General features: G+C 34.1%; 1 protein-coding gene and 1 long non-coding RNA gene across 3 annotated transcripts in view; one reads left to right on the top strand and one right to left on the bottom strand.

The window, feature by feature from the left end:
- The window catches only part of LOC102125176 (uncharacterized), a 30,475-nt gene extending 22,074 nt beyond the window's left edge, over positions 1 to 8,401 (top strand). The window contains exon 3 of one of the 2 annotated variants that reach the window (XR_001486594.4): positions 3,557 to 8,401. This is a non-coding gene — a long non-coding RNA (uncharacterized lncRNA). Of the gene's footprint in view, positions 1 to 202; positions 3,342 to 3,556 lie in introns of those variants that run through there. The other variant, XR_012426455.1, reaches the window with a different exon arrangement.
- GPC5 (glypican 5) overlaps positions 1 to 15,379 on the bottom strand; it is a 1,453,194-nt gene that overhangs the window by 317,227 nt on the left and 1,120,588 nt on the right. The gene's annotated exons all lie outside the window — the stretch shown is intronic.

Genomic DNA, 15,379 nt, shown 5'->3' with positions numbered 1-15,379 from the left:
CTTAAAGCTTAAAATTTGCATTCGTTTTATTTGAGTTCCTTCCTCAAGAACTTACTCCCAGGCCTCTCAAAAAGTGTCAAAGAACAAAAACTCACCAAATCACTGCCTCAAATGAGATGCCAGAACCCTCATTCACCGCAATGGCTTCTGGACCCCTCCCTAATTCCTGTTTTCATTTCTTTCCCACTATATAAACCCCTAGTTTTAGTCAGTCAGGGAGATGGATTTGAGGCTGAGCTCCAGTCTCCTGTGCTGCAGCGCCTGATGAAAGCCTCTTCCCTGGCAATAGTTGCCGTCTCGTGATTGCCTTTCTGCGCAGCAAGCAGCAAGATCTGGGTGGAACCCTTGGTGTTTTGGTAGCATGTGCATGCACAGAAGAGAAAGGTTAATGAACAAAGAGTAGAATGAAGCAGACATGAAAAATATATGGACTCAGAGAAGAAACAACAGAGAGAGAAGCCACAGCACCATAGGTCTTCATGGCTTACCCCGTGAAGCCCAGCCACATTCCTGACTATGGAAGTCTGACATTTCCCAGAACTATTCAAAGTAACCCTTTGAAACTAACCTAATTTAAATGGGCTCCTGTTCTTTGCAATTTAATGAATTTTGACTAGAACTCTATTATCTCTTTTGACTCTGTGGGCCAGAATCGGGCACAGAAAGAGTCAATCTAGATCAAGGAAAGATTAGAAGATCAAGGAAATGGTTGCATAGGTATCTTTGGAAGTACAACTGAAAACGAATACGGCTTTCTTCCTTAAACCTTTGGATGTGTTTCTCTCTCCTTTCCTATCCTCCTCTAGCTATTATTTCTTGTACTATATGTTTTGACATTTTATTATATTTTGTACCATTCATGATTTTCTTTATATCTTAATATATAATCCTTTTAAAAATTTAATTCTATACCATTTCATTTTACTGCCTAATTCATATTTTGTTTCCTCTACTACTTGTAAGCTTTTTGAGTACAGAGACTATATCACACGATCTTATATTTTTCCATACATGAAATACTCACTAAAAGCTACTTGAATTAATATTTTGCAGGAAAGGTCTAGGGAATTTTCCCACCGTACTAAAAATTACATTTTCTACCTAAAAAATCTGGTAATGATTCTGCCTTCCATTAAATGCTGTGAAATACATGTGGAATGTTATGTCTGAAAAATACTGTCTAGGAAGTTACTGTTTTGAGACAGAACACATATAAAATAAGTGATTACATGCCATCATCCTCCTTTGCTCAAATTTTTTTGTCGCTGTTCCTGCTTGGTGCAGAAGTATAGTCTTCCAAGGTGAAAGGCCTTGAGAAAGGAAAAAAGTTGTATAGGACAAAACTATATTTCAAGGAAGCCTGATTTCTGTCATTTATTTATTGGAGACAGAGTTGCACTGTGTTGCCCAGGCTGCAGTGCAGTGGCACATTCACTGCAACCTTTTCCTCAGGCTCAAGCGATCATCCTATCTCAGCCTTTCAAGTAGCTGGGACAACAGGGTGCCACCCTGCTCAGCTACTTTTTTTTAAACTTTTTGTAGAGACAAGATCTCACCATATTGCCCAGGCTGGTCTTGATCTAATGGGCTCAAGTGATCTTCTCACTGAAGCTTCCCAAAGTGCTGGGATTAAAGGCATGCGCCACCTCACCGGGTCTGTTTCTGTCATTTAGTATCAGTGCCCAAGTAGTATTGGAGGAAAAGGCTTTGCTATGAAGAAAATTCACATCTTTAGTTAGGTTTATGAATTGCAAATCTAACTTGTGTGAAAGTTTTATTAACAACATAAGCAGTTCAAATCTTAAATACCAAGTACCCTGAAAAAGATGGGGTTCCTATAATAAAAAGGAAGGAAATAAAAAGGTTGACCCCCCCATCATGAATTCCCATTAATCTTACTTTCCTCTGTCTGGTCCTTTTGCTCTCACAAAGCAATGGCTTTCATACCAGGATGTATTTTTTTCTGATGAAAACCTACCAATGAGATCTTTTCAAACATACACTTACCCTCTATTTAATATTATGGGGCTTGAGTTTCTGCTGAGCATATGTTAAACCAAGACGTGGGACTGATGAGATACCTGTTTTAGGTACTAAAACTCACTCTTACGTAAAAAACATACTTATATTTAATACTCAAAGCTATATTATGCTGGTTTCAGTATAATATAGAATAATAATACAAGGAAATGAATATTCACATTATAAATAATTCAATGCAAAGAAATGTTCTGATGGTAATGTTAATGAAGAAAGAAATAGAAGATTTAGGAAAAAAGTAAAGAAATGAAGAGACATTTCACAGTTTATCAAGATAGGCTTTGCTAGCTCAAAGAAAACCCAGATGAACTTACAAAACCTATAGTATGAGAACATGTAGCAAGATAAAATAAAGGTGGAAGTTAACTCTAAATTTTTACATGTATTTTTATCATACATATTTTATTTAAAAAGTACTTTTAAGGTAAATATTTGCATATTAAATTCTTTTTCCCATTGGATTCTGTAATACTATTTGAAATAAATTCCTATGATATAATAAATATCAAGAAATGAACCAGCTTTTTAAAACTGCATTTATATGGAAGAATGTTTTTTCCATAAAGCAGTAATAATTATTCTGTAATTTGTCATAAAATGAGACTGTCATATAGAAAGGATTATGTTAGCACTTGCCAAATTAATATAGTTTAAAAAAAAAGTCAGCTTAATAAAACTGCCACTAAGGATCTACCTAAACCCACATTGTTTTGATTGTTTATGACTCTGTTTGTTATATATTCTTTCATTTTGCAAAAGATGTTGTGTTTTACAAATAAATTAGTGTATTGGGACCTAAAGGAAAATGAAATAAGAATGTTAAGTAACCACTCTTGAAAATATGAATAAACAATGGAGAGGTTTGGACCTGAAACCGCAGTGAAAATAACTAAGTCTTCATATAGTTCATGCTGTATTACCATAATTTTACAAATCCCTGAATAAGCCAGATTTAGAGATTACAAAATGAAAAGGAAAGAGATTAGACTTCAGTCTTTTTGGGGATCCTCTGATAAGTGATAAAAAGAATTGGTGCCAGCTTGCAGCAATCCTATTTGGTGTCACATATAGCGTTTTATATTTCTTTGGGATTTAGTAACCCACATTCGGATATTATACTATTTTGAGTGTTCCCTCAGTTATAAGCCACTTACATCATCTTTTGTCTTTCATCCAAATCTATTACATGAAATATTTTTATTTATCACCTACTCCCTCCTAGAAAATAAGTTCAATGAGATCAGATAGTTTGTTTTCACAATTTTAATAATCATCAATGTCTAGTTCAAAGTTGGCATATAATATATATATTGAATTAATGAATGAATGTTTGAGTTATCATGTGTATGATTGTCTTACTGAGGTCGAAGAGCTAAACTACAGCCCGTGGATAGGAGTTTTCCCTAAAAGAAATTGTCATTTGTGTCACTTCTGAGGAATTAAATGGGGACTTAAGAAACTGAGCAATAGAAACTTCCTCTTTCTTTGGAAGTCAGTGTTGAATTTTTATTTGCAGGCTGGAGATATGGATATAGGGGATGAGCCTCTTGCCTTTAATTAGAAGCAGCCCCAGGGTGAGAAAAAGAAGCAACCATATAAAATTCTCTAAAGTGCATCTGGGGAGGTGCAAGAGTTAACAGGTAACTTAATGACACTCTACTATCCGATGTCCAAATTTGATTACTTTTAAATGAAAAATGTCAAACTGATCTCAGTTGGACTGTGTGAAATGATAACCATATTACTCCTACCCTTAGGACAACATAATTCATGACAAAACATAATATAAAAGTGGTAGTGTATCCTTCCCTCAGGAAAGCAGGGAGACAGCACCGTCCCTGATCACTGACAGTGGAGATCAGTACTCACAGAATATCAGTCTTCGTTGTCAACAGAGGCAATGGAATCCTAGCATAACCTGGAATAGGAACAATGAGTTTGAGGAATGGTTTTTGAACTGAAGCAAGGCAGAGCATGTGGTGTGGGGCACTCATTTCTGGCAAGATCTGATGAAGGTGATCACAAGATTTAATCTGTTTATACAGACACATACTATATGTATCTTTATATATAAAAAGATGCATATGTATACATATGTATCTGTATAAACATGCCTCTTTACGTGAATATACATATACAGAAATATGTATATACAGTGTATTATTTTTATTGGATTGCATGTAATAAAATATATGTTTTTTCATACTTCTCTCAATGTATTTTAAATATATATATTCATTGTAGCAATCCAGTAAAAGTAGTGTATCCTAACACTAGTGATCTATTCAATATCCAAGCATGTAATATTCAGTTTTAGGTAGCCAAAAATCTGTTGTAACACTATTCTTACCTAATAATAATATTTTATTACATGGGTATGATTCCTTGAGATCAATGAGATTATGGATGACTCACATGAAGTTATCACCTGTCAGAGTAGAAAAAGAGCATAGGCTTTGGCTTCAGGAAAATCTGCCAAGTTTCAACATCTAAGATGTGGTAAAACGAGAAAGATTCTACAATCACAATGAAAGCCTTGATATTAGAAACTTCAATTTCTGTCATATTGTGCTAAGGATTTAGGTCTTTATATCACCTGCTCAGTATGTGGGCTTTTGCTATAAAGGGAGGTAACTATTGAAGGATTTAAGCAGAAAGTGATAGGATCATGTGTGCTTTTCAAAAGATCACTTGGGAATGTATATGGAGATCCCTGGAAAGTATTCAGAGGAAGATCATCATTTATGTAATGATTCATCAATCTCAGTTTGAAAGAGTAAGAACCTGAAATAAGGTAGCAGTAGGAGAGACATACAGAAATGTGCACAAATGTGAGTTCTTAAGAAAGTACAGTGGAAGGCATTTATTCACACGTGAGGGTGTGAAAATGGTGCTGACATAGGAAAAATAAAGAACTCAACCCAAATGTTTTACTTAAATTGGACACCTTGAATATTAGAGATAATGCCCGGGACCTGTCAAACCCTTTTCCTCTTCGGTACACAACCAGACTGCATTTCCCAGGCTTCTGTGTACTTGTCTGAGGCCACAGGGGTAAGTTGTAACCCATATGATTGGCTGTAAGTATGTATTCTACTTTCAGACATGGGAAAACAAAAATAAAAACAAAACAAAAAACTTCAATGCCATTCTTCATGTTTTCTCTCTCTCTTTTTTTTTTTTTTGCCTCCACTGGCTGCACTGACAAAATACAGTGGGGAACTCTGAGGCCTTAGTGGGTGGGTGGATGGAAGTGGCACTAGATGTGTCCTTGAATAAATGCAGAGAGCTGAGCCCTTCCCTCCATCCTGACACTAATCCATATGCCCTAAATTGAACTAATGCATGAGGAAAAAAGTAGCGCTTTTTAACATGGAAGCTCCTAAGATTTCATTATGTGTTTTATTATATAATAGCTCACCTCCCTGTCTAAAATCTGCAAGTGTTCTATAAATTCTCTAGTAATGAGAAATTTGATATGATACTTAGGACAATGCTGCACATTATTATTTTGTTGTTTTGTTCTGGTTTTTGGTTTTGAGACAGGGTTTTGCTCTGCCGCCCAGGCTGGGGTGCAGTGGCACAATCAGAGCTCACTGCAACTACCTACTGGGCTCAAGTGATCCTCCTGCCTCAGCCCCCAGAGCAGCTGGGACTACAGGTGCGCACTACCATGCTAGGTTAATTTTTTAAATGTATAGTAGAGACAGGGTTCTGCCATGTTGCCCAAGTTGGTCTTGAACTCATGAGCTCAACTGATCCTCCCACCTTGGCCTCCCAAACTGCTGTGATTACAGGCAAGAGCCATCATATCCAGCTATATTTATAATGTGTTATTGATTTTAGTGCTTAATATGACTAGTTCTATGGTGTGATAATTTTTCTTAATATTTTTGTTGTACTTATAAAATTCTAAGTTAAAAGTGTTTTCTTATATGTTAGGAAGAATATTTAAATTAGGTAAGTCCAGCTGAGACCTGTGATCAGAATTATGGTGGTTGGAGTGGGCAGAGCAGCTAAACAGCAGGTTGCTTACCAGCTGGTTACATTACTGTATTATATTAAGCCACCTAGAGACAGTTACTATTCTTTAACGTATTTTTGTAGCTTATGTCATTATATTTGTTGCTGATTTGATCATTAATTCAATTATTTGAGATTTGATATGTAAAAATAATATGTTTATTATAAGACCTTAAATAATATTCCATCAGATTTTTTTTTTTTTTTTTTTTTTGCGTACATTGGTATTGGAGTTCATTTGCTTGTTTTGTACAGTGTAAAATCTTCAATAAATCTTAAGGTGAAAGCTGTTTTATTTTCATAGATTCAGTCTTTAAGACTCATCCTAATTGCCATATTGAATCCGTGCAAATTGTTGATTTAAGGCCCCTTGCACTGAGAATTTTAAAATATTGGGCAGGAAGGCAAAATTTTAACTATTTGTTAAAATATCCTAATTTGCATTATATATATTTTCAATTAACAACCCAATATTTTGAACTCTTTTTTTAATGAAGTATTCTAAAAAGCAAGATTCAGTCTTAAATATTCTACCTTAAAGAGAACATGCAAATATAATTGGCAGATAATAATCTTTTTTCTCCAATGTAAAATGGATTGACACTGGTGCAGTAATAATTCAGTACATCCCACTTAAGCTAAAATTTGCTTCATTAGATTTTCACAGTTCTTATCCTACAAAAGGCATAAGTTGCAAGCTTTATGATCATTGTAAGTGCCTATTTCTTTCAAGAAAATAGCCTAACCCTATTTTATAAAAATTTTATAAAATATGGGTACCCTATTAAGAAAGAATTATTTTAATGACATATTTAAAGCAGTACTAAAATAGAACTCAATTTTTAAACTGCTTCTGCTTAAAGAATACTTAACACATACATTTACCTTATTAAATTAAATTTAAAATTCATGTTACAGTCCAAAAGTTCCTTTCCTTAGAACATCTATTAAGCATTTATCGAAGACAGTGAGTTAATTTAAGATTTTAATATATCACTTCATCAAGAAATAAAGTATTGATATAAATCACTTAAATTTTGATAGGTCCTGAAATGCTTAATTCCAATACGTACCTTATCATTTAGAGACAGAGATACTAGACATTACTATAAATTGTATTCCATAATAAAAAAAGACAACTCTGTAGTTAAAATTCTGGAAGGCATGTCATAAAAATTGACTTATCATAGGGTTATACAAGGCTCCTTTCATAAAGGAACTCCGTAAGCTAAGCCAATTTTTATTCTGATTGGCATGACTTACATTAGTCAAAAGGACCTGCATGGCCAAAAGTCTCTTTCTGAAAGTTTATAAAAATGCAGCCAAATGTTAATAATTCCTGGAAAAATTAAGACAATCAGAAATAGAAATAACAGGTGGCAGATTTAGTACAGCATTCCCATACTAAAATGTATGATATTTTACAGTTTTTGCAGAAGCTCAAAATTGGCACTACTGAGCACAGAGACTGCCTTTATTGGATATCATTTTAGGTTTCAATTCTCTAGTGGTTAGCATTTTTGGAATAGACAGATATTTCAAATTAACTCATTTTTTCCTAAGTTTCACATTACAGTGGCAAGGAATAAAAATTCAATTTTTATACTCAAAATTATTATTCAATGAATCAACATTGAACTAGCAGTGGTTAACTACCTAATGATAGTTTAACCATTTTCGTTAAATTCAGGGGAAAAGAGCTTTTATATCACAACTAAGTCACACTTAAATATTTTCTTTAAACCAGAATTTTTCTTATCTATTTATAGCTTGAAATTAGTAGTTTTCTCTATGTTATAGAAACTAAACTAAACCTAATGAATCAAAGTTAAGAACAATTTAGTATTTAAGCTCATGAAAGTAATGCATTTAAAGGCCGTTCGAAAGTGTCTTAGTGGAAGTGGTTACAGTAAGTTCTATCGAAAATAATGATATTGAGATAGCAGCTTTATAAACTAAGCTGTTTTCTTCACAGCAATTTTAATAAAAGAGCTGTAATAACCATCTCCACCTCCTTCTTCCCTCTGTTTTCTTGTACTCACTCCACCTGACATTACCTATCCATTACTGCAGTGATTTTACTCTTCTCAAACTCATCAGTGATCTTCATTTTTCCAAATGCAACAGCCACACCTTACACTCTATTTTACCTGTCCTCTTAGCAGCATCCAACATGATTGGCAGTTTTGACTATTAACCATCCTCTGCTCTTCTCTGATACCACTTCTAAATTTTTCTCACACTGCCTGCCTTTTCCTCCTCTGTTGGACGTATACATACGGGTAGGTCCCAGAGCTCTGCTTTGGGCTCTCTTTACCTGTTGATGTTTTTCTTTTTTTTTAATCTACAGAATCTCATATATTTTGGGATCTTTAGGTTTAAATATTTACTGTGAATTTATAAGTCCAGCCCTGACCACTCACTCAAATTCCAGAACTATATATCTAATTGCCTTAAACTTAGCCAGCGTGAACGTATCTCTTGGTTCTTTCTTATACTTGTTGCTCATCTGTGCTTTTGCATCTCAGCCACAAGCACAATTATTAATATGTACCCAGTACTCAAACTAACAGCTTAAAGTTATACTTACTTCCTAGATTTCCATTATATTTAATACCTAGCTCTTCAAGATGTCTTGATAATTTTAAATCCAAAACACATTTCAAATCTTTCACTTGTTTATAGTTATTTTAATAATAAAAATAATATAAATATTATCTCTAGTCTCCTAAAACCTCTGAAGTCTTCTAATTGGTTTTCCTGTTTCTATTCTTTCCTTGGTATCCCCCTAAAACATCCAAAGTCATGGCTAAAAGGTCTAAATAAGTCATCTGATTTCCTCTTTAAAATCCTTCTATGTCTTCCCACTTAGACTTTACATAAAAGTAACATTCCATACCCTACAAGGTCCTCCCTTACAAGGTCCTGTGCGATCTGGCTCCTACTCTCCTGTCTGACTTTTCTCATGTACCCCATTACACACATCTTTCACCCACACTGAACTTATTTCTGTTTTTCAAATATGTCAAAACTCCTTTTGGAGTCGGGGATCGTGACACTATCTATGGAGCTAGTGAGTGCAGGGGCACTCTGACCCCAGGTTATGACAGCACAATTTTTTTAGCATTAATTCTCATTCACTGATGACCCAATTGGCCTATCAACATTTATCATATTTTTTATTTTTCTTATTGCTCTTAATTACCTTCCATTTTCTTGCATCTTTGCATGTTTATTGTTCTATATGTCTATAATTCCATACTGTGGAACAATACCTGAACCACAATAGGTTTGCAAAACAACGTTTGTTGAATAAAACAACAAATGAATGAATATTATATAATGGGGAGCATGAAGTCAAGGAAAGTTTTCCGTGTTCTGCAGTAACATTTAAGACAGGAGACACTTGAGCATGTTTATGTAATCAAGGGGTAGTGAACAGTGAGAAGTTGGAGATTCTATTATAGAAATTGAGATGATAACTGAGAGCATCAAGGTGGTAAAGAGACATTCAATGCTTAACACTGGAAAGAACAGTAAAGATTGTGACTAAGAAAGGGGTTGATAAGGAAGAGTTTTAATACAGAGGAGTATACAGCTGTCAATATTGGGATCAGAGCAAATTTCCAGCAGGATTAGCTCTCATGGGTAAGATCACCATCAGCTAGTGCCAGAAGTAAACTCCCTCCACTTTTCCTTTGGTAGTTATTTTGGAAGAAGAGAAAAGACTGCATCAAACGACTGTCTGCTCTGACAGAAACTGCCCTTATCTTTTGCAGTAGTCCCTTTAGAAATATAATTAAGTATACTAGGTGGAATCTGCCTTATGATTTCAACCAGGTAGACATATTAGAAACATTTAACTTTTTGCCTTATATTTATGCTACAGTTTCTTCTTCTCATACACTTCTTACTGTCATCCACAGTATCTTCTAAGCTTATGTGATTATTGTTTCTAACACACACACACATACACACACACACTTGAATCTATCTACTTCTGATTCATTCTGATTCTCCCAGTTTTCACTGTATTAAATGGTATCTTCAAATGAGGCAGTTCATATGCTCACTTGAAAACATGGGACATTTTTCTTCTCTGAATCCATTATTTACAATTCAGAGTACTATGATAAACAGAGCAAAATCTCTCCACTGTGTAGATTCCATTAAACAAATGGTAGCAATAAAAGCAGAATTTCATAAATAATTAGTGAGTAGTAGACCAAACAGAAATCATCCACTGTGAGATGATTGAGGAAAATCAATGAGAGGGCTACTGAGACTGTGCAGAATCAATCACAGCAATATGTCATGTAATGGTATGGCCTTTCAGTCATAGCTGCTTTCATAATCATTTGCATTTAAGATGGCACAAAACTGAATGCATGAACTTGTTTTTCTTAGTTCATAAGCCCCACTCAACCTTTCTTTATTTTTCAATACACTTAGAAACCCAAGCATTGGTCATTAACTGAAATAAAGAGGGGCTTTAAAAGGTTTTCAATGTTTTTCATCCCTATACATCTCCGTATCTTGTGTTGAATTCATTCTTGCCTAAATTTACTTCTGGACCTTGTATTTGGCTTGCAAACCTTCATATTTAAAAATGATGTGACTATTAATAATGTCTACCTAAAAGCTGTTTCTGAGGAGCCTAAAACAAATATAAGCAATAACTATTTGTAGCTCCAAGTGAATGGATAATCAAACTACAATAATCAATATACCACTTTCTGTCTTGCTTTTCTGATATGCTCTCAATGAAAGGACTTTAGGAGTTGGCCTCACCACAGGTCTAGGAGAACAGATAGAAGTTTAATGTGACTTTAGAAATATAAATAACAAACTTCCCATTCTTTTGATTATACATAGAAATATGATGGCATAAATAGCAGTTGGCCTTTTGTATCCATGGGTTAAGCATCCGTGGATTCAACCAACCATATACTGAAAATAGTTGGAAAAATATTATGTCTGTACTGAACATAGACATTTTTTCCTGACCATTACTCCCTATATAATGCAGGGTAACAACTGTTTACATAGCATTTACATTGTGTTAGGTATTATAAGTAATCTAGAGATGAACAAAGGAAGTGGTTTCTTGAGATGAAATCAGTCCTGGTGAAGAGGCTGTGAACATTGCTGAAATGACAACAAATGATTTAGAATATTCCATAAACTTAGCAGAGATGTGGTTTGAAAGGATTCAAAATTTTGAAAGAAATTCCACCATGGGAAAAATGCTAGCAAACAGCATTGCATGCTACAGAGAAATCTTTCATGAAAAGAAGCATCAATTGATGTGGCAAACTTTATCATTGTCTCCTTTTAATAAATTGTTACAGCAACCCCACTCTGATCAACCACCACTCTGATCAGTAGGCAGCTATCAACATTGAGGCAAGACCCTCCACCATCAAGAAGATTACAACTCGCTGAAAGCTGAGATGATTGTTAGCAATTTTTAACAATAAATTACTTTTAAAATTAAGATACATACACATTTTATTAGACATAATGGTATTGCACACTTAATTGACTATAGTATAATCTAAACATTACTTTTATATGCATGGAAAATGACTAATGTGATGTAATTGACACAGCTGCCTTGTAAAATATTAATTCAAATGAAATAATTAATTTGTTGACTATAATGAGTAAGTATTGATGCTACGATACAAAAGCTTTTGTTAAAATGTGGTTGGTTGATTTCCATGTCCTTTGATGTCTTTTTTAAAAACTAATTTAAATGTCTTACATTTGTTAGGTTAAACAGATTGATTTAAAATTCACTAAAACACTTATTTGGAAGACCCAGAAATTTTGCTTCTAAAATAATTATTAAAAGTTTGCTTCCATATATTTGAAAAATGGAGATTGGAAAAACTGTGTATTTAGTTACAAAGTCAAATACTCAAATATTTGATGGAAATGTTTCTAAATATTCATTTAAAATTATCATTACTTTGTACAAGTTACATACAAAAAGGAGGTCTCTGTCAAATATTAATCAAAGAGCATTTTTGCTATAAAAGGATAGATGAAGTATCCATGTTCTAAAATGTTAAGCTAAATAGCATATGACTGAGAAACTACTGTCAGCCCAGAAAATGTCAGCACATTTGGAACACTTGTTTGTTGTCGCTGTTGTTGTTTTTTAAAAAGGTGTTACTCATCTTTGAGTTTAGCAATACATGAGTTCCAGAAGGTCAATAGTGAATATCTGAGTACAACAGATTCTCATAAAAATTCTGAGCATTATTACAAACTATTAGTAAATTTCTTTTACAGTTATCAAGGAAGTCTTGTTTTAATTATGTTAACTGCATCAATAACATCCTATATCACTTTTCTGCATTTTCTGCCTCCAAATTCTTGTCGTAATCATTTGCCAATGAATGTTGTAATAGAAGAGACTTATTCTTGCACAGTCTAATTTTCAGCAGTGATTATATTTGTATTGTTTTCCATAAAACATTGTTTTTACCAAAGACATTTATTTTTTGAAAAACGTATTTTCTCTGTTATGCTTCCTTTATTGGCTCAGGAAAAAAAATGGTACATACATTTCAATATTTTAAAACAGAATTCAGCAAATATCTTAAGTTGAGATGTGTTAGAAACATCTATTTTCTTTACCAGTTTTACAGAACACCTTCTGTACTGAATAACTTGTCCTAATGCTTCTTTCTTCAAATTTTCAAAGAATGTCTCTTCATCTTCCAACAATATTTACTGATAAAGGAATTCATTTTAGCCATTTTGACTCTAGCAGGAAGAAGTTTTAGCCCCATAAAATACCAAGTGCATTAGTGAGTCTACAAACTTGTATTTTTAAAATTTAACTTCACAGGTATAAATATTTTTATCATTTAATAAAAAACAACAATATGGACTCATGTGTATTTTATGCCAATGTTAATTTCCAAATTACTAATATGTTAACTATTGCTATATGGATTATTATTTTCTTGTGTAGACCTCAGTATGTTCTCCCACCGTACTCAGTGCATAATTTTAAAAATTATAATGTACATTTAAAAGTAGAAAAAAAATAGCTGTACCTAACAAAATGGTACTATTAGGTGAGCTTTAGTAACCCATGTGTGCCATTAAATACCAAGCAAGGGTCTCAGGGATCTATAAGATAACAGCTAGGTCATGGCACGAAGTTAATAGTTATATGAAAATACAGAATATATGATTTAATAGTAATATCACATTAGAAAACGTCTAATGCTACTTTCAGGCTCTAAGTGCTTCTTGTCTGATTTTTATACTCATGAGAAGAAATGTGAACAGTTGGTAATTATTGGTAATATTTCAAGTTAAATTATTTAATTAAAATTTGCTTTCTTACTTTATTTTCATGTTTTAGAACAACTTAGTCTTCTGGCTTTGAGGGTAGTGTTATGAATTATGATTTCCTCAATATTGAACACACAAAAAAATAATTGTCTTAAGGCTTGTGTCATCCATAAAACAGGATTTCCATTTTTGGTGGTTAATAAAATATTATACTGTGTCTTATTGATGTGGTTCATTGATTCAATTCATTTTAAATAAATTAGTCCTTTTATCGGCTTTAGAAATTTATGTTCATATTATGAGGGCATGTAAAAGAAACATATCTAGTGCTTGAAAAACAAGTTAGTAAAATTCCATACTGTATTCTGAGTTATATGTACATAGGTCAAACAAAAATGCCACCTTCCCAAGCATCTAGCTGGGTCCAGAACTTCATACCACACTGGTGTCAAGCTTCATTTTTTATCCTGTATAAAAACCAAAAATCCCTGGAACTAGATGAAAGAAACACATTAAGGTCCACACCATCTTCAGTCTTTCAGGTATCTTTACTCCCTTTCTTGGATTCTCAAAAAAATGCTGCTCCCATCTTTGTATAGTCAGTTATGTTTCTGTATATCAACTATTTGGTTATAAATTCTTTGGGGGTAAGGATTATGTGTTCATTTACTTATTCTTAGTACTAAGCCTAGTGGTGCCTGACACAGAGGAAACACTCAATATATGTTATGAGTTTTAGTGAAGTAAAAGAAAATCTCATTTTTCTGCAAAGATATCGTCTATTTTTTATTCTCTTTACTGGTTTTACCTTGACTACTCTTTTGAGCTTATATTGTATACTTATCCTCCATATTCTTCAGTTTTCTCTAACTTTCACCATTTTTGCTCACTAATTTTTCAACAAGTATGTTCTGTTGTCTCCCGCATTTCTGTGGAGTCTGCCAGTCATGATGAGTGAGGGAGTCATGACAGTCAATGAGGGCGCATGAAATATGTGGCTACCAGAACCTTTCTTTTTCAGGTTACTGTCACAGAGAAGAGTCACACTTTGTCACAAAAGAACTCTTGGATCCTTTATTGGAGAAGGCTGAATGGGTCTTACGGATTATTTGTCTGACCCAGTAGGTAATTCTGTCCTAGTTTTATTCAAAGTAGTCCAGAACTGAGCTTAGACATTCTGCCCCTCACAAAGCATCTGGCCCATTTCTCTTGAAGGCCACATAGCACTGTGGCAAATGGGCAGGCTCTGGATTGGGCAACTGGAGGCCCGAATCTCTGCTTGCCACTACTACTTTTGTCATCTGGAGCATATATTTGCCTTTCTGTGCCTCCAGTTACACATCTAGGAAAGGGAGAAAACATAGTACCCACCCCATATGCCTAAGAGGCACATACAACAATGCCTTGGGCCAAAGTAAGCGTGGAAAAAGTGGTCGTTCTTTCTATTGTTTTCTTTGTACCAAATTTTCTGGGCTAGAACACAGAGCCCGAAACAAGGACTTCTAATTTTCCCTGGGCTCTTTCTGATAAATAGTCAGCATTCTCTAGAACAGCACATCAAGTAATTTTGCTGTTGGGATCACCATACTATATGTCTTCATTCTTAGTCTTCCAGCTTGGAATGTTATTCCTGACATGAAAACAGTAACAGTTAATTTGAGAGAAAATATATTAGAATAGTGTGTGTTTTACATTGGAGCAGACACTGACGGGTGACAAATCAATGTGACCTCGGTGTCGGGGGGGTGGTGGTGGTGGTGCAAGAAGAACCTTCAGCAAAAATCATATCCCTTCTTGTTTAGTTTTTATATTTTTTTAGCCTTACTCCCTTTTTTTTTTTTTACTGATTTATCTGAGTAAATTACTAAATTCCTAGTTGATCTATAGTCAAAGGCCATTTCTTTTAAGACAAGTTGAGCAGCTTTAATCTGAAAATCTTAAGTTCAAAATGCTGAAAATCTGAAACTTTTTGAGTGCCAACATGATGCCACAAGTAGAG

Source organism: Macaca fascicularis, chromosome 17 (genome assembly GCF_037993035.2).
Source record: "Macaca fascicularis isolate 582-1 chromosome 17, T2T-MFA8v1.1".
NCBI lineage: Eukaryota > Metazoa > Chordata > Mammalia > Primates > Cercopithecidae > Macaca > Macaca fascicularis.
This window is presented reverse-complemented; position numbering and strand designations above follow the sequence as displayed.